Genomic DNA, 24,963 nt, shown 5'->3' with positions numbered 1-24,963 from the left:
ACAGATGGAGCTCCTACTACAGTCAATTCTAGTGCAGGTTTCATTCAGTATCTTGCTAAGGAAGATGGTTACAAATGGAGCTGACCGAAAAATTCCAATATTTCAAGTTTGGTTTCATCCCAGATCAGGCAAAATATTGAATTTTTTCATGGAACAAAAAGTTCAGAAAACATTTCATTCGGAAATACTAAAATGTTTCAACATTCCCAAAACAAAATGTTTCATTTTGGAGTCTGCATTTATATCTGCATCTGCCTGAATTGCTGCACTTCTTGGGAGTTGAACTTCCAAGTTCCTCATGACCTCTACAGACTTTGTTCCCTGGCCAGACTACATCCCCCATGATGCACTGTGGCTTATAAATGCATCTAAGCTGCTGTGGTGACTCATGGATGAGGTGCTGTAGCATCTCAAGCAGATGCAGAGATAAATGTTGTCCCTAAATGAAGCATTTTGTTTTCCTGGGGGAAAAATCCACCAAAATCAATCTTTTCCCTCTGGAAATTTTGATTTTGACAAAAACACAATTTCTGATGGGGAAATGTTTCATCTGAACTTTTTCAAGCAGCCCTGCTTACAGTAATAGTGCATCATTCATAAAGAGGCATTCTGTGTTAAAGTAAGTTCATACATACTTGAGGAGGTGATGAAGCTGGTAAAAATTTGGGAATTTCATCATTGCAAGAGCTCATAATAATTAAGCTTTTTAAAACACTCTCAGCAAGTCTCAGTGCTTTGGAATGGAACGATGTCAAACGGCTAAAATGTTTCTTGTTCATTGAGGCTGTATTTATTGTGTTGGAGGGTTAGAAGTCACATTGTGCTTAATGCAGCAGGGACAGGTTTACCATCCAAGAACTAACAAACTTATAACACTTGAATGACTTGCTGTTTTCTGACAGAAAGCAAATACATTGTCATGCATCAGATAGTCTCAGATATAAAGATCACTATGTCACAGATCGCTGTTGCTATTGGCTAAAAATCTATATCCAGGATATGCATGTGGCAGAGTTCCAGGCAAGTGCTCTCTGGAAAACCAAATCTGTTGACTGCAAGTCCCAGCTGGAAAATACTGAGTATGTGAGGTATGAAGAAAATAATCCTAATCTGAAAACTGAAGTGATGTGAGGTGAGACAACATTGTCTGATCCTTTTGTTTCTATGAAGACCTTATCCATAGCTTTGGTGGTGGTCTCTAGTTCAACATAGGCATGAGAACAGTTGGATGAACTTCGCTTGGACGGATATCAGGACTGTATTTGAGAATGACTTGGGTGCAGCACTCAAAACTGGAAAACACAAGCCTCATGTTAAAAAGACTGTCTTCCCAAATTCAATGGCAGAAATCCCACTGACTGCTGGGCAGCTGCCTCTGCCCCTCTAGCAGACCACTTGACATGGTAAGTACTTGTTTGCATTTTCTTGCACGTGGAACAGAAATAGTCCATTATCACTGTCCAGTGCCCTCAAGCCAGTCCTCTTTCTTAAATTTTAATGAATACATGGCATTTCCTATTTGGCGGTTCTCTATGTTCGAGAACATCACTATATATTTTTGTAACAGGTAGCTGTACTGATGAGCTGTGCAGCTCACTTTGCAAATGTGGACAAGGCCCCTAACTGGCCCTGGCCTACTTCAAATATTCTCCCTAAGCTCCCATACCCTTCCATCTATGTTGGAGATTTTAATAGCAACCACACCACCTGGGGATACAGAAAGTCAGATCAAAAAGAAAAGGAGGACCTGTGGCACCTTAGAGACTAACCAATTTATTGAGCATAAGCTTTCATGAGCTACAGCTCGCTTCATCTGATGCATAAAAGTGGAAAATGCAGTGAGGATGTTTTTATACACACAGACCATGAAAAAATGGGTGTTTATCACTTCAAAAGGTTTTCTCCCCCCACCCCACTCTCCTGCTGGTAATAGCTTATCTAAAGTGATCACTCTCCTTACAAAGTACTCCTTTTCTTTTTGCGAATACAGACTAACACGGCTGCTACTCTGAAATCTTTCATGAAAAGCTCTCATTGACTTCAGTGGAATTTCTCACAAACTTAATGTTAACTAGGTGCTCACGTGCTTTGCTGGATCGGGGCCTTAGCAAGTGTAAGCAAGGTGTAATGGGAGAAGCGTTAAAATCCATAAGTGTAGATGAGCGCTGGAGTATCCAGAGTTGCATGCTAAAAATTGTACCACATTACTAATCCACTGAGGAATAAACTAAAAGAACAAGTAGCATCCAAAGTGGCATAACAAAACCCTGCTGAAAGATACAAGTGTAAAGAAAGAACCTATAGTGCAAATGGAGAAGGGGAAGAGCACTAGACAAGAATATACAGTCAGTTAAGGCTTGTAGGGAAAAGATAAGGATAGCTGAGAGAGCAAAGGGGCTTAGTGGGAATAAAAAGAGCTTTCACAATTATATCAGGGAAAAGGGAATACTAGAGAGAAAGTAGTTCCATTAATAAATGAAGAGGGAGACACAATCAATAGTGTTTCTAAAATGGCAGAGTTACTGAACTCCCTTTCACCATCAGTGTTTAACAAGGTAAGTAAAGGACAGAGGCATGGAAAGTTATAAAGCAAGGATCCTTTGGCAATATGGCACTTTGGATAAAAAGCAGTTTATGGGAGTATGTGAACTGGATCATCAAATTTTCAGTCCAAGTTTTTCAAGGTCTTAAGTGAATTGGCTCCTGCATTTGCTAAGTCTTTGGAAATTGCTCTTGAAATACAATAGAACACTGGTAAGGATGGGCAAATGCGATACTGCTGTTTTTTAAAAGGCCAATCCTGGCAATTACTATCTGGCAAAGATAAATTCACTATCTAGTAAAATACAATAACAAATATCAGGAGAAAAACGTATTTAAGCTCCTAGGGTAAAGTCCTGCTCTGACTGAGAGAGAATATTAGAACCCTGGGTAACACCCTGCATGAGTTTACAAAGAATTTCTTTGCTAGCTTGTGCCCAAGGAGCTGTGAAGCATGTTGCAGGTGGGGAAGGACTATGCAGGAAGTGAAGTCCCCTAGATTGATTCAGCCAGAATTCCTGATGGGGGGATAGCCTCTAGGATCCCGACTCCGGAAAGCACTCCTCACATGCTTAAAGGCAATGGAATGTTACTCAAAAATGACATTTGCTTCTGAGCATTATCACCTGGATTGAAAACTGGCTGCAGTGCTGGAACCCAGAGGCTCTGAAGCGCAGGCTGTGGCTGGCAGAGTGCTTGCTGGCCGCCCATAGATTGCTGGCTGGTCACGTATGAGCCAGATTTTTTTAAGGTATTTCAGCATCTAACTCATTGAAATAAATGGGCGATAGGTACTGACATACCTTTAAAAATCTGGCCCATAAGACTGGGCCCCCTCATTCTTTCCAATGGTTAAATTGCATTAAAATCAAGTTTAAAATGTCTTAAATCCTTCCCTAATATCACTTTCCCATATTGCAGCTGCTTTGGGGTTGTTATGCACTGGTGAATGGTAGTGGAGAAGGTCTGCATGACCGCAAATGGGAGATTGGTGTCCATGGGATAACCTGTCTGAGAAGAACTGATTCCTGCCAGAAAAAAGCTTGAGAGCTTGTGCTCTAAGCAAAGGGTATGAAAATACCATAATACCTCAACCATATCGGGGTGGCGCTGGGTGAGCATTGGGATCACAGGTTGGGAGGCAGTGATCAGGGGAATGCCTATGGCTACCAGAGAGCTTTATATTCATTTTTAAAACTGAAACATCTTCATTCACAATCTGGTTGAAGACATGAACAGAGCATTAACTAAACCTGTGAATGGCGCTGAACTGAGAGTTACAAAGAACAGTGGGTAAAAGGGTACATGGATTACGAAGAACTCAGGACAAGGGTGACAAGCAGGAATTATTTCAGGGAAGTCCCATGGCCTGTGTTCTGCAGAAGGTCAGACTAGATGATCATGATTGTTCCTTGCGGGTGTAAACTCTCATTACTTCTTTGAAGGCCAATCCAACTTCTGCAGGAGCCAAGTGAAGGCCTTCCATGTGCTTCAGTGGGAGTTGGATCAGGGTCAAAGTAAAATACACTTTAAACTGGGAAAATTGCAATCTGAAACAACCGGGAAATAATAAATTTGTACAGAGAAAGGAAGGTGATTCTTCAGGCGCACTACTGCTGAAAAAGAGCTACAGTGAAGGAGTTGGGGCGGGGGGAGAATTAAGGACCTGATCCTGAGATGTGTTCCATGCATATGTCTGGCTGAAATCACTGGGATTTATGCTTACATTACACATCCCACATTCAAGCCCTTAGCATGGCAGCATAATCAGGCAGGGAAATTTTGGACTGTACCTATAAAGACATGATTTTATGGAATGGAGGGATAATAGCTTCTCTCTATAGTCAGGGCCCCATGTATTCCACAAGATCAGAATTAATCTCTCCCTACAGAACCATGTTCCAGAATCTCGACTTTTCCTTTTAAAAATAGAGGGTGAAATCCTGGCCCAGTTGAAGTTAATGGAAGTTTTGCCATTCACTTTAATGAGGCCAGGATTTCACCATTTTTAATAACTTTTTATTAAGGCAAAGTTACAATAAAACGTTAACATGCTACATCGTGCATTACTTATTACTTATTCAGGATCTAGTTAATATTCGAAGAATCTGGCTAAAGATTCTGGTTTTGAAGATAATATTGAAAAGCTTACCAATCTCCAAACCAATACAGTGCTGTCTGCCTCATTTGCAGAGAGCCTGAAGCAATAGCTCTGAGGAATGTGAAGAGCTCCATTCATCTCAATGGGGTGTTAACTCTGGAACCTAAACATGACAAGATGCAGCATACAGAACATGTAGGAACAGTGTAAAATAACTTGAATTTAATACAAAAATTAATAACATATGGATGGCCGTGCTAACTCTATAATTCATTTTCACAATTATCTTAAAACCTCCATTTGTAAAATGAAGCTGCTGCAGAATTTCTACTCGAGTGTTACAAAATCTAAAGACTTCACTGCAGGATCTAGGGACACTGGCACACAATCTAGGGATCTTTAATGTAGAATTTAACTCCAGCTTGCTACAGAATACATGGAGCCTTGTTGGTTCTTTTCTGCTGAGACCCCACCTGGAATGCCATATTGTGTTTTGGGCACTACATTCCCACAAAAAGTAGATAAATTGGAAGATGAGCAGGAAGCAGTAAGAAAAGAGGGGAACGATTAATGGAAAATGTAATGTAATGTGATGGAGTCAGCACTGAGCACCAGCAGCCAAAACTCTGTGACCTAGGAAGCTGCAATAAGGTAGGTTTCCTGTAATTAGGAAGATAATTGCATTGGGAGCCTCAATAGTCTTGTCTAAAATGGCCATTTTCCCACCATGGGCCTAGCTCTGGTGCTGTTGTTGGTAGGATTAGATGACCCCGTGGTAAACTAAGTTTCCAGCATTACTAATACTACTGGAACTGCACCACATCTGACATTGCCTATGTTGATGCCACCACTGGATGAACAGCAGTTTCATGAGACAGCAGATGCCACATTGAAGCAGGAGTGGTAGGATATTCACTGGGTAAAGAGAGGGGAGAATGAGAGCCTCTGAATTAGGGGGTGGGGAGGTTACTGGCACCCCCTAGGTGGTTCTCTCATAGCTCCCAAAATGTGAAACTGGCATGAAGAGTGTCTGAAGTGTGTAATTGTTTGAGATGGTCAAAGTGTTTAAATAGGAGTAATAGGGTGAGACTAAGCCAAAGCAAACTGAGCAGTTTATGAGGAAAAATTTCTGCAAAACAAGTTCTGTTAGAAATGTTGAACAGCTAAAGCGCTGCATGCCCAATTCCTCTGGCCTTTAACAATGAGACTGGAGAGGGCACCAAAGAATTTACTGTTGGGAACGTTTCTGTACTGGAAGAGGGATGAGTACTGTAGCCCAGGATTGCTTTTAAATCTCTATTTTCTATGATTTTATGACATACTATATATATCGATACATAGTTATCGTGGCATATCCTCTTTTACTCTGCTCCCAGTAAGCAATTTGTCACACTGGAATGTTTGGGATGAATTCATCAGAAGGAACAATGGGAAAATGTTTTTTATTTGTACAATTTGTGGAATTATGGTGGGCTTTTCAAAAGCACACAACCCTGGCCTAACTGCTCCCATGAGTCACTGGGAAAACACCCGTTGAAGTGAACGTGAGCAGCGTTAGCCCAGTGTGAGTGCTTTTGAGAACCCCACCTTTGATGATCAAAAGCCTTCTCATATTTGATATTTCTTTGCTTTTTTAAGGTAATATAAAAGAAGAAAAGATAAAGAATAGCTCTTGTGAAAGCATCTGCTTTTTTACTTACGAAAATGAATATTAAATAACTATGGAAGTTTTATCTCCAGTAACTTAGTTGTGATTTTCTTTCACGCAGCTCACTTTGTGATCAGGAAAGCAAGGATAAATACCACACTGCTACAGAAAAGCTGTCTGGGTCCCATCCCCCAGTTACCACCAGCCCAGAGCAATGGCAGTTAGACACAGCTACAGAAATGCCACCTGGTATTGGAACCCCACATAGTGCAATGGAGAACAGAGCAGCAGAGGGACCAAGCACAGCAGTTCTTCAAAGATATCCCCGTTTGCCTAGCTCCCTGCAGGCAGTGCTAGGACAAGCACCTACTCTTTGAGATGTCTTGCTAAAGCTAAGAAATCGTTTCCTTTAATGGCACATACAGGCAGGCATTTAATGGCAACCTGCAATAAATTCCAGCCATGAAAGACTGCCTCAAAGTGAGGGGACTGGAACAGCTTGGGGAGGAGGAGATGATTCAGGGGAGAGTACATCAGCAGCTCATCTTCCCCTGCCACTAGGCTAGCACGTGACATATCTTGACCTGCACACCTCAGACTGTGGGGAGATTTTATCCCGTGATGGAAACACATAACAAAGGACAAGTGGGCCTTGGAGATTATTCAATGTGGACTCACACCAATCCTCCAGCAACAGATGTATAATTTCTCAAACCTCAGAATAGCCCCGGAACAGAAGCCAGTGCTGTAAGCACTCTTCCTCTGTCTGGGAAGCTCAGCCCTTAAATGCATAGTCCCCCATAGCACAAGTTGTACAGTCCTTGGGAACTGCAGCGAAGGAAGCACTGTGACAGGAGAGTGTTTACTGGAGTTTATTCAATTTTCTTTGTTTCCTTGTGGTGCCCGAGAGATACGAAGGTGACAAGACAGTCTTAGATCTCAGATCAAACTACTAATGCCCTTTGGTGGAGTTTTGTATGGTGTGACCTTCACTTCAATTGTGGCAGCTATTGAACTCTATATCTTAATCTGGCCATGCCACAGGGAATTCCTGAGGTTCTCTGACAACTGCACCCACGTACTGTACAGAGTCCTGATTTTTGGACTTTCCCCTTTCCCCAGGGAAAGCACTGGAGGTCCCATATGCAGCTGTTTGACAATAAGGGACCCATATTTACCATTTTCTTGATGACCTACCAAGTGGGGCTTACTTCCAAGAGAAAGTCACCATTAGGACTTTACGGAAGCTCCTTGGGATGCTGCTAGCCTGCATCCAGTTAATGACATAGAATCCCTTTCATATTAGGCAGCTTCAGTTGTTCCTGTTTTCCATTCCTTCAGAGATCACACAAGACCTCAGCTGTGAGATCCAAGGCCTGAAGGTTGCCTGTAGCATTCCTGTGGCGGCTGCTACATTCTACCAGGTTCAGAAGAGTCTCCACTGGAGGAACACCAGAGAATAATCATAAGTACAGATACAAGGCCACACAACAACAGGATCCTGATTGGGAGCCAGGAGGCAGGGAATCTGTTCCATCCTCCAGAGAAACACTGCCATTAACTTGGAGATTAAACTAGGTCCTGTAGGTCTTAACACCCATCGGAACCTCAGGGCTCTGACACCACTTTTCTTATCTGTTAGAGTAGCTCACTTAATAAAATTGCTTTCCTGAAGCAGCGACATAAGTTTCAGCCCCGGAGCCTCAACATGGCACTGTCCATAAAGATGACATAGTGCTCATAACTAAGGCTTGCTGGAAAACAACAATTCCTTTATGTAAAAAATGTGGAGGTTTTGGAGTTTATTTTCGGTCTGATGTGTAACGAAAATGAAACCTTTTGAAATTTTTAGCAAAAAAACATGAGCAGGAGAGAAAGCCACCAGAACAGCCAGTAGCCCTGTGCTTAGGACACTCCCCGGGGATGTTGGAGACATGGGTTCAAGTTTCCACTCGGCTTGACTTGAAGTAAGGACTTGAACCTGGGTGGATGCCCTGATCACCAGGTTATTGGCTGTTCTGGGGGGATCTATCTCCTGTTTTTTCATGGAAAATTTCAATCGGTTTCATTTTCATTCTGATGCGGAATAAAAACAAATTTTGCAACCTCAAAGTTCTTGCAAAACAGAAATTGTTGTTTTCCGCCCAGCCCTAGTATAGGTCAAATTAAATGCTGGAATTGTTGGAATATGGGTTTCTAGGAAAAATTATCAAGAATGGAAAAGACCCAAGCAGTAAAATTCAAATATAACCATGAGCTGACCCTGTAAGATGTGAACAATCAGTTGAATCTGGATGCTGCCAAGAAAGACATTCCAGGCAATCTCAACCCAGCATGGCTCTAAACAGCAGAGGATGGATAGGTGGGTGGGTGTGGGATATTCTCAGAGGAGTTTGCTATGTTCTGTTCTCCAAGTGTCCCCTGGTGTGCACACAAGCTATAGCATAGCTAATTACAGGAAATTGAAGAGAAAGACATATAAAAGGATTGCCTGAGCTGTGAGAGCCCTGGGAGGGACTGATGAATGTCCCGCGGTGCCGCAGCCACAATTACAGCACCAGAATATGGCTTAAAACTGGAACTGAAATTTTAAAAGTTACTGTCATATGTCAAGAAAAGGTTAATTATAACCCACGGACTTCAGGATCGGCTTTGGTCCATGCCTCAAAGTCAAATAGGGTAGATTAATAGAAGCCAGATGGGACCATTATGATCACCTAGTCTCACCTCCTGCATAACGCAGGTAAGAGACTTCACCTACTGATTCTTGCATTAGCCCAATAGCTTGTCGTAGAGCTATGCAGGTATGTGTCGAATTATGTATGTATTTAAAAGTGAAGTTCTAGTGCATTCCCACTTTGGAATATAATGATCTTGGGAGCAAATTAACTGTTACAGGAAGGAGTGCTCTGTAGAAGAGAGATAGATAGCTGCGTTGGTCCCAGGAAGTTAGAGAGACAAGGTGTGTGAGGTAATATTTTTTACTGAAGCAGCTTCTCTTGGTGAGAGACACAAGCTTTTGAGCTTACACAGGACCTGAAGAAGAGCTCGGTGTAAGCTCGAAAGCTTGTCTCTCTCGCACCAACAGAAGTTGGTCCAGTAAAAGAAATTACCACACCCACCTTTTATATTTCGAAAGAGCCAATATATACGGTGACAGTAGGCAGTGTTCAAGAACACACAGCACAGTTCGCAGGTTTGTCAGACCAGTACAAATTGTCATATACTGTAAATGGCTTCTTGAAGACTACTCTTCCAATGGATTGCTTTACAGCTACCGGGGAGTGGGGCTTCTAGAGGTCCCTTGGAAGGGTTCAGGAACTGGAGGTGGAGCCTGTGTAGTGTGCTAGGGAGCGTTCTGACCTATAGGACACTTTACTGCCACTCATCAGCAAGAGACCAGGGCCAGCCATAACTGCCAAAATGTTATAGGCACCGTATTGCAGAGACCTCCCTAGACAGGAGAATGACCCGGCACTTCTCAGGGAAGAGGACAGAAATAAAGGAAGATAGAAAGGACAGATGAGAGAAGGGGGGAAGAAGGAAATGGGACAATAGAAAAAGGAGGGAGAGAAGAAAAGCCCTTAAGTGATGCGCTCAAACCCAGCAGCAGAGAACCATGCCCTTTAGAGAATTTCTTTCTCACCCTTGCATTCTAGATAAGATCTATAGCGAAGTGTGTTATTAAACCTATAGCTGGCACCTGGCCAGTACAGGTCTAGATTGTAAAAGCACCTACCCAGCCCCATCGGGGTGTTAGGACGCTGCACCTTCCTCTCTGCTGCTCAGACTGCAGCTCCAGCCATGGTGGAGAGAACAGGGGCTAGCCACTCACCCAGTGCTCCATGCTCCAAGCAAGTGGGTAGGGAGTGGCAGGAGCCCTTGCTATGCCTCTGAGTCACCAGCCAGAGAAGCTTGTTAAGAGCAGAGGGCGGATTAAGCTACACCATCAAAAGGGGTAACCTAATTTGCTGCCCCTCAGAGCAATGCAGGGGCAGAGGAGGAATTGTGGTCCTCAGGGTCACACTTTGTATTACATTTCCATTCATAAATAGTTTATAAAGGACTAATACATGATGAATAGATATTTTAATAAATGGTTAATCAATTGTTATGGATCCCAAAAAGTCAATAGGTTGCCTAGAGCCATGGCTTCTAACCATCTATAACTCCGTCTACTGATGAGCATGTAACCCTCAATGCCACATCCTGCTCGTGTCTGTAACATGCATATAACAGATGTTAATTATGCATTAATTTTTATAAGCCATGTGTACAGGGAGCCTTACTGTGACTGGATGTAGTTAACGTTAGATGGCTACTGGAGTGTGTGGATTTATTTTAACTTGGACTTTATTGATTATTTTCCTGCACTCTCTCTGCAGGCATTCAGAGGGGCTGCCGCTGTTATATCTTCATGTTCTTTGGATCCTGGTTTTTTTTCCTCCACGAGACATCTCTGCCCAGAGCACAGCAGTAACTTCAAGCCAGTGGCTATCAAACCAGTACTATAGCATTGGCACCAAAGAAGACATGGCAAGACAAATAATATCAGAGAATTGTTATTACATTTGTTACTGTTGATGATATATAGTTATAGATATACATGTAAAATTCACCTTAACAAAAATACAAATCATATAAACCACCCATTTGCTCAACTAAAACCAAGAACAGAAGTAATATGTATATATGTATCTGCATTGAAACCTCTGCGGCACTGCTATAAAACAAATAATAATACTGACCTCTATCTATTAAAGCTAGTTGAAAAATGCTGAATGTTTTTGGACAGATTTTTGAGAACTGTAGATTAGCTAGCTAGATAACTAGCTCGCTAGCTAGATGGATAGATAGATAGATTAGATCTATTCATTTAGATTTATAAAACAAAGGCAGATAGAGACACCTATATCCTTGGGTCAAGGTCCTTGACATTCATTTAAAATAAGCAAATATTAACAAGAGGCCAAGCACCTCAGCAAACTCCACTATATACTCACATCAAGCTACCCCTTACAGCCAAAAAGTAACAAGTGTAAAGAACACTTCAGTCCCCAAATAACAGTCCTTCAAACAACAACACCTGCCCCAAAAGCCTAAGTACAAATGAGCTTTGCAGCATGCCCTGACAATGCACATGTTCAGTCTGCTTAATGCCAAGGTCCGGAAGGAAGCATAAATTGCAGCATCTAAGGGCCCTGCCAGATGCTCCTTCTTTATTAAGTTAACAGAGCTCCAACTCAGGAACCTTCAGATTTCAACTGCAGCATAGTTCCTGGGAGAAAGGCAGCTCCTAGGTCACTTAGGACGGTATAGGACTAAGCTAAAGCTGGTGGGAACATTTTGGATGAAATTTTATGGAGCTGTTTTAATGGCAATGAAGTTTTCAGCTAAAAGTATTGCATGTAAGTGTGTCTACAGCTTGGTGGTTTCGGCCCTGTTCTGGGCGCCAAGGCACCCAGGTTCTAGCCTCTGTTCTCTCTGGGCTGTGTAAGCCCTAACCACCAGGCTCCACACACAGTATTGAGAATTTTCTGTTCAGAAACAGATTCTAGAGGTTTTGCTTTTGTTCCAATGTGGAAGGAAAACAAATTATAAAACCTCAAACTTTGCCACAAAACAGAATAGTCCTCTTCCAGGCAGCTCTAATCAAAACCAACACCTGTATCTCCATCTGGAAGCCAAGAGGCAGCCAGTGGAGATTATGAAGCACCCATATGACATGTGTGTGGTAATATGCTCCACTCAATGAACAGGGTGCTTCTTTAGTCTGCCTTGCATTAGTCTTATCTGAAGGTGACAAAGAGCCATCCTGAGGATTTAGCCTTAAGTCAGTAATGACATTCAAGATCCTCATGCCACTGAAATTAGTATATGGAATAAAAAATACATTACAGCATGATACCCATAATATCTGTAGTTGTAGAAAAAACTGCATGATATATTTTATTTTTTGCAAATATAGTATTTGATCATGTATTAATGGCTCTATTGCACACAGAGAAGAGGGAAGAGTTAAGCATCCACACCTTGAATACTGAGTGCAGGTCTGGTCACCCCATATCAAGAAAGTTATATTAGAATTGGAAAAGCCATGGAGAGGGCAACAAAAATTACATTAAAAAGATTGGGACTTTTCAGCTTGGAAAAGAGATGACTAAGTGGGGATGGATATTACAGAGAGATATATAATCATGAATGTTATGGAGAATGTGAATGATGAAATGTTATTTATGCTTTCACATAATACAAGAACCAGGGATCACCTAATGAAATTAATAGGCAGAAGGTTTAAAACAAACAAAAGGAAGTACGTCTTCACACAACGCACAGTCAACCTGTGGAACTCATTGTCAGGGGATGTTGTGAAGGCCAAAATTATAACAGGGTTCAAAAAAGAATTAGTTAAGTTCATAGAGGATATGTCCATCAATGGCTATTAGTCAAGATGGTCAGGGATGCAACTCCATGTTCTGGGAGTCCCTTGCCTCTGACTGCCAGAAGCTGGGAGTAGACAACAGGCAATGGATCACTCAATGATTGCCTGTTCTGTTAATTCCCTCTGAAGCACCTGGCATTGTCTACTGCAGGGCTAGATGGACCCTAGGTCTGACTCAGTATTGCCGGTCTTACATTCTTATAACACTAACTTGGGCTTTAACTGACTTCTGAGTACCTGCCTGTACAACCATAACATAGTTTGGATTTTTTTGCTTTTGTATTAAATACAGATATAATGATCTGATATAAAGTTTTGATCTGCAGGAGTCTGGGATGGTGATTTACGCACAATTTTTCTGTGTAGATCATCACAAACATAGGCTGATAAAAAAGATTATGCCCAATCCTCACATATTATGATAGACTTTAGAGGATTTTAAAATATAGATATTGGCACTTTTCTTCCACCCATAAGGCCAGAATTCCTTAATTGTCATGAGTCGAACAATACAGGACACAGTGGGAGAGGAAAATTCTAAATAATACCGCTAAAAACATGTCAAATAGCTCTTCCATACATCAAGCTGTCATGAGCTTGACAGCAGATAGCTTGGCTCCTTCTGGTGTTGTGTGTCTGGAAGAGTGGGAGTCTTCCCTTTCCAGGGATATCAAGGTTCCATTTCTGATCATGCACTATCAGACTTTCAGCTTATCACATATTCAGGACTGAATATTGTCCATCCTGGGCCTTCAGTATAGTTCTGGGAGGGACATTCCACATTTGCAGAAGAAAGAAACAATCATTTATTTGGCAGTTTGATGTAAAAAAATAATGACTTGTAAGCTGCTCTGAAGATTCAAAGTCAGAAGTAGTCCCAGGGGGCATGGGTCAGTGGGCACAGTGAAGGTGAGTCAGTCAAATGTGCATCATTTGGGAGATTGTTGCTAAGACTAAAATAAAACAACCCTGTTGATGCTGGAGTGCATGTGTAAAGCACACTTATGTCTCAGCCAAATAAAACAGGCCACTAAAGGTATGTCTACACTGCAATACAAGCCCAGGGTTCAAACTCAAGCCTACCCCATCTTCTGTCTACACACAAATCAAACTAACCCAGGGCTCGGAACCAGAGTCCCAAGACTCCATGAGGGTGGACAGTCCGAGCCTGAGTCAAGCTGGGATCCAGTGTTCAAGCTCTATTGCTTTTCAGTGTAAATGCAGCCCTACAGGACTCATGCTCTGGGAGTCCACCAAAAATATCCGACAAGCCCACAGGCTGACTTCCTTTGTCCCCTCGACAGTCAAGTTTGGTGGCCAGTCAAGTTTTTCCATACTGTACTACAAATATAGGGCAAGAGCAGCCACAAAGCCCAGAAGCCAAAACAAGTACTGGTGTGGACCATCCCTGTCATGGAGCAGGGCTCACAGCAGTGCTGGAAGAACCCAATCCAATGCATGTTGAAGTAAATGGGAAGGCTTTGGCTTGGAGCCTGAGAGTTGGGTATGCCATTTGCATCGCTCTTTGTGGGAGAACACAGTTGACAATGAGGAGAGATGAAGCAATATGAAAGTTGTGGTGGGGTGGGTTCCATATCCATGCTTGTCAGTGCCAGAGATTCAGCCAGCCTCCATGGGCACATTCCCTTTCCTTTTCTCCCTTTCTCACCCGAATCTCTTTATTTTTCCCCTCCTTTCTCGCTCGGTCTTTGCTTGCGTTTCAAGGTTAAAAAAAAGTCAGGATACAATAGTAAATATGTAAGATTAGCTCCTAAAATATGTTAGCAAGTGAAAGCTAAAGAAAGCCAAATGAATTTAAAAAAGGCTTTCTTGAAGCTTAGAACAGAGACGGTCCTTTTGATCCTTTATCTCACAATAACAAAAAAAAGCGCCAAACGAGATGCATATATATAATATACGTATGATATATATATTTATACTCATGTGTGTGTGTGTGTGTGTGTGTGTGTGTGTGTATTTTAATTCACACAGGCTTTCCTTTCTTTAAAATGCTGCAAGAAGCTTTTTTTTCAGCAGATTTCTTTTTCTTCCTTTTTTTTGATATTTCAAAGCTGGCAGTTCAGTAAATGGCTGGAACTGCCACATCTCTGTTCTTGCTAAAGAAATCAATGCTAATCCTATTACTGGCAGTTATCACCTATCCCAGAAACCAGGGCTAAAAGAGAAAAAAAACCCACTGAGATGTCAAAGTAGGAAAAGGGGGTGGGGGAGGGGGGAGGCGCCCTTCATTCACTTTCAAACAGTGATTGTTTTCTTATTTTTGATCATTTTTTCCTGTTAAGAGAGAAACTAAACCACCAAAAAAAAAAATCTATGCTCACATAACATTAAGGGTCTGATTTAAACCCACACACAAAAAATGCAATTCAGAGCTGAGGCTGCAGTTGGGTACTTAGCTTACTCCATTGTGCCTAGGTATTGCAGCTGGTGTGGTATCTGTATTACACAGAGAGAGCACAGCCAGCATGGCTTAGGCCTCTGCAGCGCCCCACTGTCAGCCCTGGGCCTGATTCTCTTCTCACTTACGGTGGTGTAAATCAGGAGTAAGTCCATCTGCTGTTGAGATGGCATAGGTGAGAGGAGGCTCGGCCCCTTTGTATCTCGAGTGTGCCAGGTCCACACTGAAGCAGTGAATGGCTGGGGCTGCCTGTGGGCACTGGACACAGATTCAAATGGGCGCGGGGGAAGACGCGGTTCCTCAGAACCCAAGGTGACAGACTTGGGTTCACAGGGGGCATGCTTTGGCAACAAAAAGAGCTGCATAGACATTCGGGCTCAGGCTGGAGCTCAGGCTCTGAAGCTTGGGGAGAGGCGTGGGCTTCAGAGCCCAAGCCCACACCCAAGCCACAGTGTCTACACAGCCCTTTTCTGCACTGTAGTGCGAGCCCTGCCAGCCAGTCAACCCCAGCTCTGGGACTCGCTGCCACGGGCTGTGGGGGCAAACCCTGAGTCTGCTGGCAGCAGGGCCTCACCAAGCCTGCTCTCCTTGACACCTTCCTTCACACTTTCCCATCAGAAAAACTAGAGGAGCTTTAAAGTATTTCAGTGCCCCATGGTCCCCACATGGGGTATTTTCCATCTGTTCCCCCTTCGTTCTTCCATCAGGGAGCCCCATGGGGGTTGCCTTCCCATGGAGAAGGATGGAAGATCAGTGCCCTAAAACTATGGCTCCCCCAATCCACTATCTGCACACCGCCCCTCTTTATCCCTGAAATGCCCCCTGAACTCCTTCACCTCCACCTCCCTGAGGTCCTTGACAGCACAGATCCTGCCAAAGTGATCCTGCTAAGTGTTTGATCCAGAGAGCTCTTCTTTGGTTCACACCAAAAATCCGGCTCAACAGTTATGCTGGCAGTGGGGGGTCTCTTCACTCCTCTGGTTCTGAGCAGTCCTCAGATCCTTTATTCCCCTGCACTGAGTGATTCACCAGAACCAATCTGGGCTCCTGCCTCAGGTTCTGTTCTCAGTTTCAGGAATCTGAGAGTCTCCATAGGATGCTTTAGATCTACACAGAATCTAGCTAGCTCTCAGTCATCTATCTAGCTATATCTGATCTACCCGTCCAGTATTTTATCTACTCTAGTTACCCATCATCTATTCATCCCTGTCTATATACACACCTTTAACACTCACCATCGTGTAACAGAGTCACTGTTTCTGAGACTCTATCCCTCAGTCTCTGCAGAGTGAGGGGCATTCTCTCTCCAAAATATCAGATTAATAAAGAGACACACAGTCTCTAAGCCCATCTTGTTTATTAAGGCCCTGACTCTACCACCTCTGTGATGCTCACATGGAATAGTACCTTACTCCTCCAACAGGCCTGGTGAAATCAATGGAACTATCTGTGGAGAGTTATGAGAGACTATCTATCCACATAGGTAATTCTAAAGCCTTAACGACTACAATATGAGCAATTTACACTCCTCAATAGATTTTGTCCTTATAACACTCCTGCAAGTTACTACAGTATTATCCCAATTGTATCCCAACCTGCATTGAGGGAGAGGGTAGATTTGACTGTCACATGGGGAGTCTGCAGATGTGGTGGGGATTAAATCCAGGTCACCTGAGTTTCAGTCCTGTGCACAATTCCCTGGACCATCCTCGCTACCCTACTGAAGGAGGGAATTTTAGATCTTCAGTCTGATGCTTTTTCTGCCATGTTACATCAGCCACATAGGTGCTCCGCCAAGCAACTCAGGGTGCCAAAATTAAATAAATAGTATTACAAAATAACACAGAGGCAGACATCAGAATGAGCCACAAACACAAGATCATTCTGAAATCAATAAACAATTCAGGACTTTTCAGGAAACATCCCAATGATCTACCAGACAAACAAGCCAATATAAGGGGACTGTTGTCCCCTCATTAAAACTCAGTGTGGGGGGTTTGGTTGGCCATCTCTCAGCACCAAAAGTAAGGACCCTGAGACTGACAGTCCCCAGGAACAATGGGGAGAGGCCAATGCTCCAGGTCAGCCTGATTGACAGGGCAGGCAGGCTAATGAGGGAGTCAGGAGGTCAGGGGGGTCCTCCACGGGAGCTGGATTTGCTTCGGTCAGACAGAGTGGGGCCAAGCTAAGGAGAGAGCAGGAGCCTGATCTGAGCTGGGAGCAGAGCTGCACTTGCCAGAGAGAAGCAGCCCAGGAAGCAGGTCAGTGCTGGGAGCAGAGCCGTAGCAACAAAAGCCAGAGAAGCAACTGAGGAACCAGGTCAGTGCTGGGAGCAGAGCCACAGAAGCAGCCCAGAGAGCAGAGCTGTGCTGGGAGGACTGCAGCAACCAGTGCCAGAGGGGGCAGAAAAAGCAGTCCAGGGGGCTGGAGCCAGAGCAGCTGTGCTGAGGCAGAGTGGTGGAGCTGGAGCTGGGGCTGGAGCAGTCCAGAGCCAGGTGTGGTGAGCAGCTGGGAAGAGTGAGGGGGGACCCTGGGCAGCAGGCCCAGTGCAGGGAGGCACTCCCAGCCAAGACTTCTGGCAGGCCAGACTTGGAGGGGGATCATAACCCTGACATGGGGGAAGACTCTGGGAAGAAGAGTCCTGCCACCTAGAGCCTGAAGGTATGTGGCCACTGCCAGAGCAAGTGTCCAACCCTCTACATCCCTGCAGCACAGCCAGGGATGAGTAGGAGACCTGGGATGTGTGAGGAACAAACTGAACTTCCCTTACATTCCAGAGACGCTGGTTGTGATGCCCCTGTGCCACAGAGCGGGGTGATGTGTTTTCCTTTAACCTTTCCTGTTTTATCCTTTTTTTTTAATTGATTTCTGTTTAATAAATTGTATTTGCTTTGAACTGTATTTAATGATCAGTGGATCAAGAAAGTGTCCAGTGCGGAGAGCACCCCAGGGTGGGGACACCCTAGCCCCTGCCCTAAGTGACCACAACAAGGTTGGGAGTTGAGTCCCCCAAGAACCCTGGGCCCAGAATTGTTTGGGTTACGAGGACTCTGCCACACAGGAAGATGGAAGGGGATCCTTTAAGGTCAGGCAGGCCTTTTGGTAAAGGAAGTGGGAGTGAGGACTCAGATCCTTTCACTAGCCCGTTTCACCAGGGTAGTGTATAAGTCAAGAAAGTTCCCCACATAGCCAGCCTATTGCCCCCCTTACACAAGCACCGTATGTGAAATATAAATGCTAAAAGATGTGAAATGTACCAAATGAATTTGAGTAGGTTGGTCACGTGGACTTAGCTTTCTCAATTGTGCTGAGTTAATAGAATCTTAGAATATCAGGGTTGCAAGGGACCTCAGGAGGTCATCTAGTCCAACCCCCTGCTCAAAGCAGGACCAATCCCCAACTAAATCATCCCAGCCAGGGCTTTGTCAAGCCTGACCTTAAAAACCTCTAAGGAAGGAGATTTCACCACCTCCCTAGGTAACGCATTCCAGTGTTTCACCACCCTCCTAGTGAAAAAGTTTTTCCTAATATCCAACCTAAACCTCCCCCACTGCAACTTGAGACCATTACTCCTTGTTCTGTCATCTGCTACCACTGAGAACAGTCTAGATCCATCCTCTTTGGAACCCCCTTTCAGATAGTTAAAAGCAGCTATCAAATCCCCCCTGACTCTTCTCTTCTGCAGACTAAACAAGCGCAGTTCCCTCAGCCTCTCCTCATAAGTCATGTGTTCCAGTCCCCTAAACATTTTTGTTGCCCTCCGCTGGATGCGTTCCAATTTTTCCACATCCTTCTTGTAGTGTGGGACCCAAAACTGGATACAGTACTCCAGCTGAGGCCTCACTAATGTCAAATAGAGGGGAATGATCACGTCCCTCAATCTGCTGGCAATGCCCCTACTTATACATCCCAAAATGTCTTTAGCCTTCTTGGCAACAACGGCACACTGTTGACTCATATCCAGCTTCTCGTCCACTGTAACCTGTGGAAGAAAAATAAGATATCAGGAAGGAATATGTATAAACAAAATGCAGCTGTTGATCATTACTGTATGTATCAAAAGGTATAAATGCTTGCCCTTAATGTTTATCTTTTGAGAGACCTTCCGAGGAAGGGGGAACCCCTGTCCAGGTGCACTCTCTCCCTCCTTGCAATTGTTTGAGAATAAAGACTGTCTCTGACTTGCTGCAACCAACCTAAGAGTGAAGGCTGCGTTTCTTCCACAATTTGGTGCTGTGACTCGGATTGGCAACACCTGCTGGGACAGACGGCTCCATGGGCAGTCCTCCAATACCCCAACAGAGATTTCAGAAAGTCTCTTACCTCTATTGTGGTGCCATGGGGTTCGAAGGGTAACAGTCCACAGCAGCTACCGCTGTCTCAGCAGACATTGCCACTCGGAGTCACGGCACCAAATAGTGGAAGAAACATAGCCTTCACTCTTAGGTTGGTTGCAGCAAGTCAGAGACAGTCTTTATTCTCAGGCAATTGCAAGGAGGGAGAGAGTGCACCTGGACAGGGATTCCCCCTTCCTCGGCAGGTCTCTCAAAAGATAAACAATTAGGGCAAACATTTATACCTTTTGTTACATACAGTAATGATCAATAGCTGCATTTTGTTTATACATATTCCTTCCTGATATCTTATTTTTCTCAGCAATTTCTGCTATAGTCTGCATTCCATATTATCTTACACAAGGTTAAACAACATCTCTTACAGTTCTTTCCCACTCGCTTCCCACTTGCCCAGGCCCTGCCTTAAAGTCTTGCGTTAGTATGGTTAGAGTTAGCCTGACTCCTGCTCATTCCAGAGAAAACTAAGAGGTCTGCATCCAAATTCCCTTTATCCCTTTTTCCACTTCCACAAACCCCTAGGTCCTTTTCTGCAGAACTGCTACCTAGCCACTTGGTCCCTAGTCTGTAGCGGTGCATGGGATTCTTCCGTCCTAAGTGCAGCACTTGTCCTTGTTGAACCTCATCAGATTTATTTTGGCTGAAAGGAGTTACCTTTACTGATAAAGAGGAATGAAAGTGGGGTTCCACAGGGATCTGTTCTGGGTCCGGTGTTGTTTAACATCTTTATTAATTACCTGGATGTAGGTATACAGAGCACACTGATCAAATTTGAAGATGATAGAAAGCTGGGGATGTTGCCAATACTTTGGATGATAGAGCTAAAATTCAGAGGGATCTTAACGAATTGGAGAACTGGGCTAGAGACAACAAAATGAAATTCAACAAACATGCTACACTTAGGGAAGAAAAACCAAATGCACAAATACAGAATGGGGGGTTTAGATTGCAATAACAAAGGGAAAGCATGCAAGTCATGGGAGCAGATAGTATCGCTCTACTCAGCACTGGTTAGGCCTCAGCTGGAGTACTGTGTCCAGTTTTGGTCACCAATATATAGAAAGGATATAGAGAAATTGGAAAGCATCCAGAGGTGAGAAACAAGATGATAAAAAGGATGGAAAGCAAGCCATATGAGCAAAAGCTGAAGGAACTGGGTATGTTTAGTTTGGAAGAGAGGAGATGGGGGTAGGGGGACATGAGAACGGTCTTCAAATACTTGAAAGGTTGCCATAAGAAAGATGGAGAAAAGTTGTTCTCTCTTGCCACAGAGGGCAGGACAAGAGGTAATGGGGTCAAACTACAGCACAGCAGATTTAGATTAAATCTCAGGAAAGATTTCCTAACTATAAGAACAGTAGGACAATGGAACAGATGCCTAGGGAAGTCATGGCAGCTCCTTCCCTGGAGGTTTTCAAAAGCAGTCTGGCTTTGATGGTTTAGCCACAACAAATTCTGCACCTTGACAGGTTAGACTAGATGACCTTTGCAGTCCCTTCTAACCTTATGGTTCTACAAAAGAAGCATACATGCCAAATACATATACATCGAAGAAATAAAAGTAAAGACAGACCAGAAGTCCTGATTACTAGAACAAATAAGTAGAACTGCAATCCTCCACTGAACTCCTGATGAAGTAAGCAACAATTTGATATATTTTATCCTCCAACACTAACTGTTTATGCGAGCTGTTTCCACAAAACAATCAATATTAATCGTCTTTACTGTCTAATATATCATTGAAGAGAAATTTGGAGTGATTTCACTTAAAAATCATGTCATTTGTTCTATGCATCATCTCTTCAAAAGAGGCATGGTCCCCTATACACAAGAAACAATCTTTCCATATTGGTGACCTGGGATTTTTCCATTGATGAAGCACAGAATATTGATGCTGCTATCCATTTTTTCTAAGGGGTTCTCACATTTGATATAGTACTGAAATCATGCAGCAGAATAAAGTTTGGATGACCTTATTATTACTGCACCTGATCTGTTTTTATTGTTATCTGAATGAGATTATTCCAGAACGTCTGCATGTGTGGACAAGACAAAATCACACACAATATGACTGTGATGGGGTGCACCCATCTCGTATTAGACTGGGAAGGGTTAACTCTGCACTGTGGGCTGAGGAAACCATGCCCACCAAGCCCTACTGGACATGCTCCAAATGTAGCAGTGGTATAAAAGGGAGCAGCTCAGCTCAGTCTGGGCTGACAGTCGAAGAGGAAAGATGCTTGCTGCAAGTTCCAGCCCAGGAAGCACCAGAGGCTCCAACAGCAGGAGCCAGGAATGCTGAGACCCAGGCGGAAACCCAGACACGAGTGGACGTTTAGGAGAACCCAGGATCACTGGGAGCCATCAATGCCAATGAGTCTGTAGACCATGGAGGTGCCCGGACCATGACTACAAAGGACACGGTAGGAAGTAGCCCGTGGGGGACATCAGCCGTAGGGCTGAGAACAGTCAGTGTGTTGCGGTTGGATCCCTGCTGACTAAGTGGCAGAGACCCTCACCACTGACAGGGCCCTGGGCTGGGACTTGGTGGAGCAGGGAGGATCTGGGTCTCCCTACCCCAGTTGCCACCCATCCCTAGGTGGGACCCTGTTGTCCTTGGCTCTGGCCCCTAGGCCTTATAACTCTGGGACCTAGAACAATATGATGAACCTATTTGTGGACTGGGAACACCTCCTTGCACGGTGCCACACTAGACGGGGTGCCCTCAGGCCGTTACAATCACATGTAATTTATTTTCAGCAACTGTCACCACCTTATAGTCCAGATGGTTTAGTCTACCTGGCAACCAAAGTGCACAGGGAACAATTCTGTGTTGTGTATGTTTTAATTTAGTCAGTCCAGCAGGACACCATTGCTTTCTTGGAAATTGTGCATTAATGTCCTCTTCGTTTTTTGGTTGGGACAAGCCATCTTCTTTCAATACCGGTTCTTTCCCATTGTAACAAAGACTTTCCTGCACCTTTCAGACTGCTCCTCCTCAGTACTCCTGGGATTCATACAGTGCTCAAGGCCCTTAACTAACGTGACAAATCCAGTCACAGGGGTGTCATTCCAATCCCAGCAGTGTCCATCTCCTCTCTGAGACCCACATTGTACAGAGGGGGAAAATGAGGCACAGATAGGGCTATAAAGTTGTTCATGGTCACACAGGATATCTGTGGCAAAGCATGGAATTGAACCTGGGCCTCCTACATCTCACACCAGTTTCCCAATCACTAGCCATCCTTCCTCCCTAGATGATTTATGATCTGTGCAACATGAGCCAGCAACCCCTAGAATGCCCCGGGGTCATCAGCCGAGGAAGGAGGAGACATTGCCCGTGTCAAGCAAGAAGGGACTTTCCTGACCCCCTGCTTTTCTTTGTCTTTTTCTCCCTCCGACACAGAAACTTCATCCCACAGGTAAATTAAGCAAGGAGCCTTCAATCTTGGAAGAGACACATTGCTCTTTGCTTCAGGGGATATTTGCAGCCAGCAAAAGAGCTTGGACTAATTTTAGTGTCTGTCCCATTGGTAGCAAAGAAGCTTGACCAGATCTATCAGATCCCCCATAGCTCTTAGCTCCCCACCACCATATTGACTTCAACACCCTCTACTACCATAGATTCCAAGTCTTCCCAGTCTTGTGGAGATTCAGCAATTCATGCTGTGTGAGCAGAGCTGTGCTTTTTTATAATAGAGATTTAAGCCTCACATGGACGGAAGTTAGGCAGGGAGAAAACCATATCTCCTCTGTGCAAAGATTTCTGCTCCTGTGGGTTAGGTCCCCATGCTAGTCGAAGGCACATGGACAGGATCCCGAAGACACCGCAGTGGAAGACTGCCCACTGTTGAAGAAGCAAGTGACCTGAAAGGAATAGAAAACAAAACCTTTATCTTATTTCCTACAGCTCTGAAGTCGCTACTTTGATTCTGTTTCTTCATTGAGAAAGTCCAGGCAGCAAAGGCCAAGCACTTTACATGGCTCTTTCCTGTGTGGTGCCTGTACATATTGAACAATGGCTGGCTCAGCACTCCACGTCAGAAACCCAGATGCATAGGTTCTCTGTTCTAAAGGTGAAAGTTACCCCTTGCAAAGAGCCAACAGAAAGGCATAGGCATCACTTGAGTCCTATTTTGAAGACTTACGTGGGATTTAAGTGATGCATCGTGCTAGCCCTCCACCTGGGGGTTCATTTCACTCAGTGGGCTGCTGTGGGCTGTAACAGTTGTTCAAGTGTCACGTGTCCAATTGATCAGATACTCTGCCTGGGTGCCATTCAGTGGAGTGGTTGATAAGGCTGAGTACACAAACTTCCCTAAAGCTTTTCATCACTGGAGTCAATGCTGGGGTAATGGCCCGGTCACCCAGATTGTAGAAAGCCAACAGCTGTAAATTAGTGCTGTTTTCTGTAGGTGGTAATATAGTGTGGTACTTGAGTAATGGGTATCTCTGTTAAAGGAGGAATTGTTGATCCAGATATTCCTTTAACACTGCAGCATACAGAGGCAATATCTTCAGAATTTAATAAAGAGTTATCATAGATGGGGAACAGCCCAGTGCTACCATCTGCAACACATGGTAGTAAGAGCCCTGCTCCTAGTAAATATAGTTGCACATTGGATACAACTTATACTTCATGTTGCAGAGCTGCTATGAATTCTAACAGTTAGGTTCCCTCAGATGTGTGGGCATTGTCCCAAACCAAAGTAGTTAAACTAAAAATCTTCTCAAGTACTTGAAAGCAGAAGCTAGAGAGAAACATTTTAAGATCTTCACTTATTTTAGGGATTCTGGATCCGGTATCTGTTGAGATTGTCATTTTGGATCCATTTATGAGAGGCACAACTGCCACTGCTCACAGCTCTGGAGAGCTGGAGGCTTTCTGACACTGTGTTGCACTTGGAAGGGTGCCTGGACTAGATGCTCTTGTAAGATCAAGTGTAGACACTGGACCATTCAAGTAGGACTGTATGTGTGTAAAGCCCAGGGAAACAATGTCTTTGATGGTGGATGCTCAATAGCATCTGCAACTAGAACTCTGCCTAACCATTTCTATTCCTGGTTCTTCTGAAAATGTCCATTGGAAATCTCACTCATCTGTTACAAAGAACTAGGTCATTGTTTTGTAGGGCAGAACTAAGAACATGATCTTCAGAGATTACCCAGAAGCAGAGCTGCTAGAAATTTTGAATATTGGATAAATTTCTGATTTTTGATTAAAAGGAAACCCCAGATTATTTTGGGACATATTTTTGTAGAATTTGAGGGGTTTTGACCAGACATAAAAGTGAGGGAAACTTTCAATAATTAAAAAAAAATTTTTTTTAAAAAATCCAGAAAATTCCTGTGCATTTTTTACTGAATTTTCAACCAGCTCAGTTCAGGAGGTAGCAGCCATATACCTATGGCTATATTTGCAGTCTCTAGCTATTCCTGGCTAGCTAGTGAACAGGGGAC

This window comes from Lepidochelys kempii, chromosome 9, assembly GCF_965140285.1.
Source record: "Lepidochelys kempii isolate rLepKem1 chromosome 9, rLepKem1.hap1, whole genome shotgun sequence".
Taxonomy (NCBI): domain Eukaryota; kingdom Metazoa; phylum Chordata; order Testudines; family Cheloniidae; genus Lepidochelys; species Lepidochelys kempii.
Note: the sequence above shows the minus strand (reverse complement) of the source record.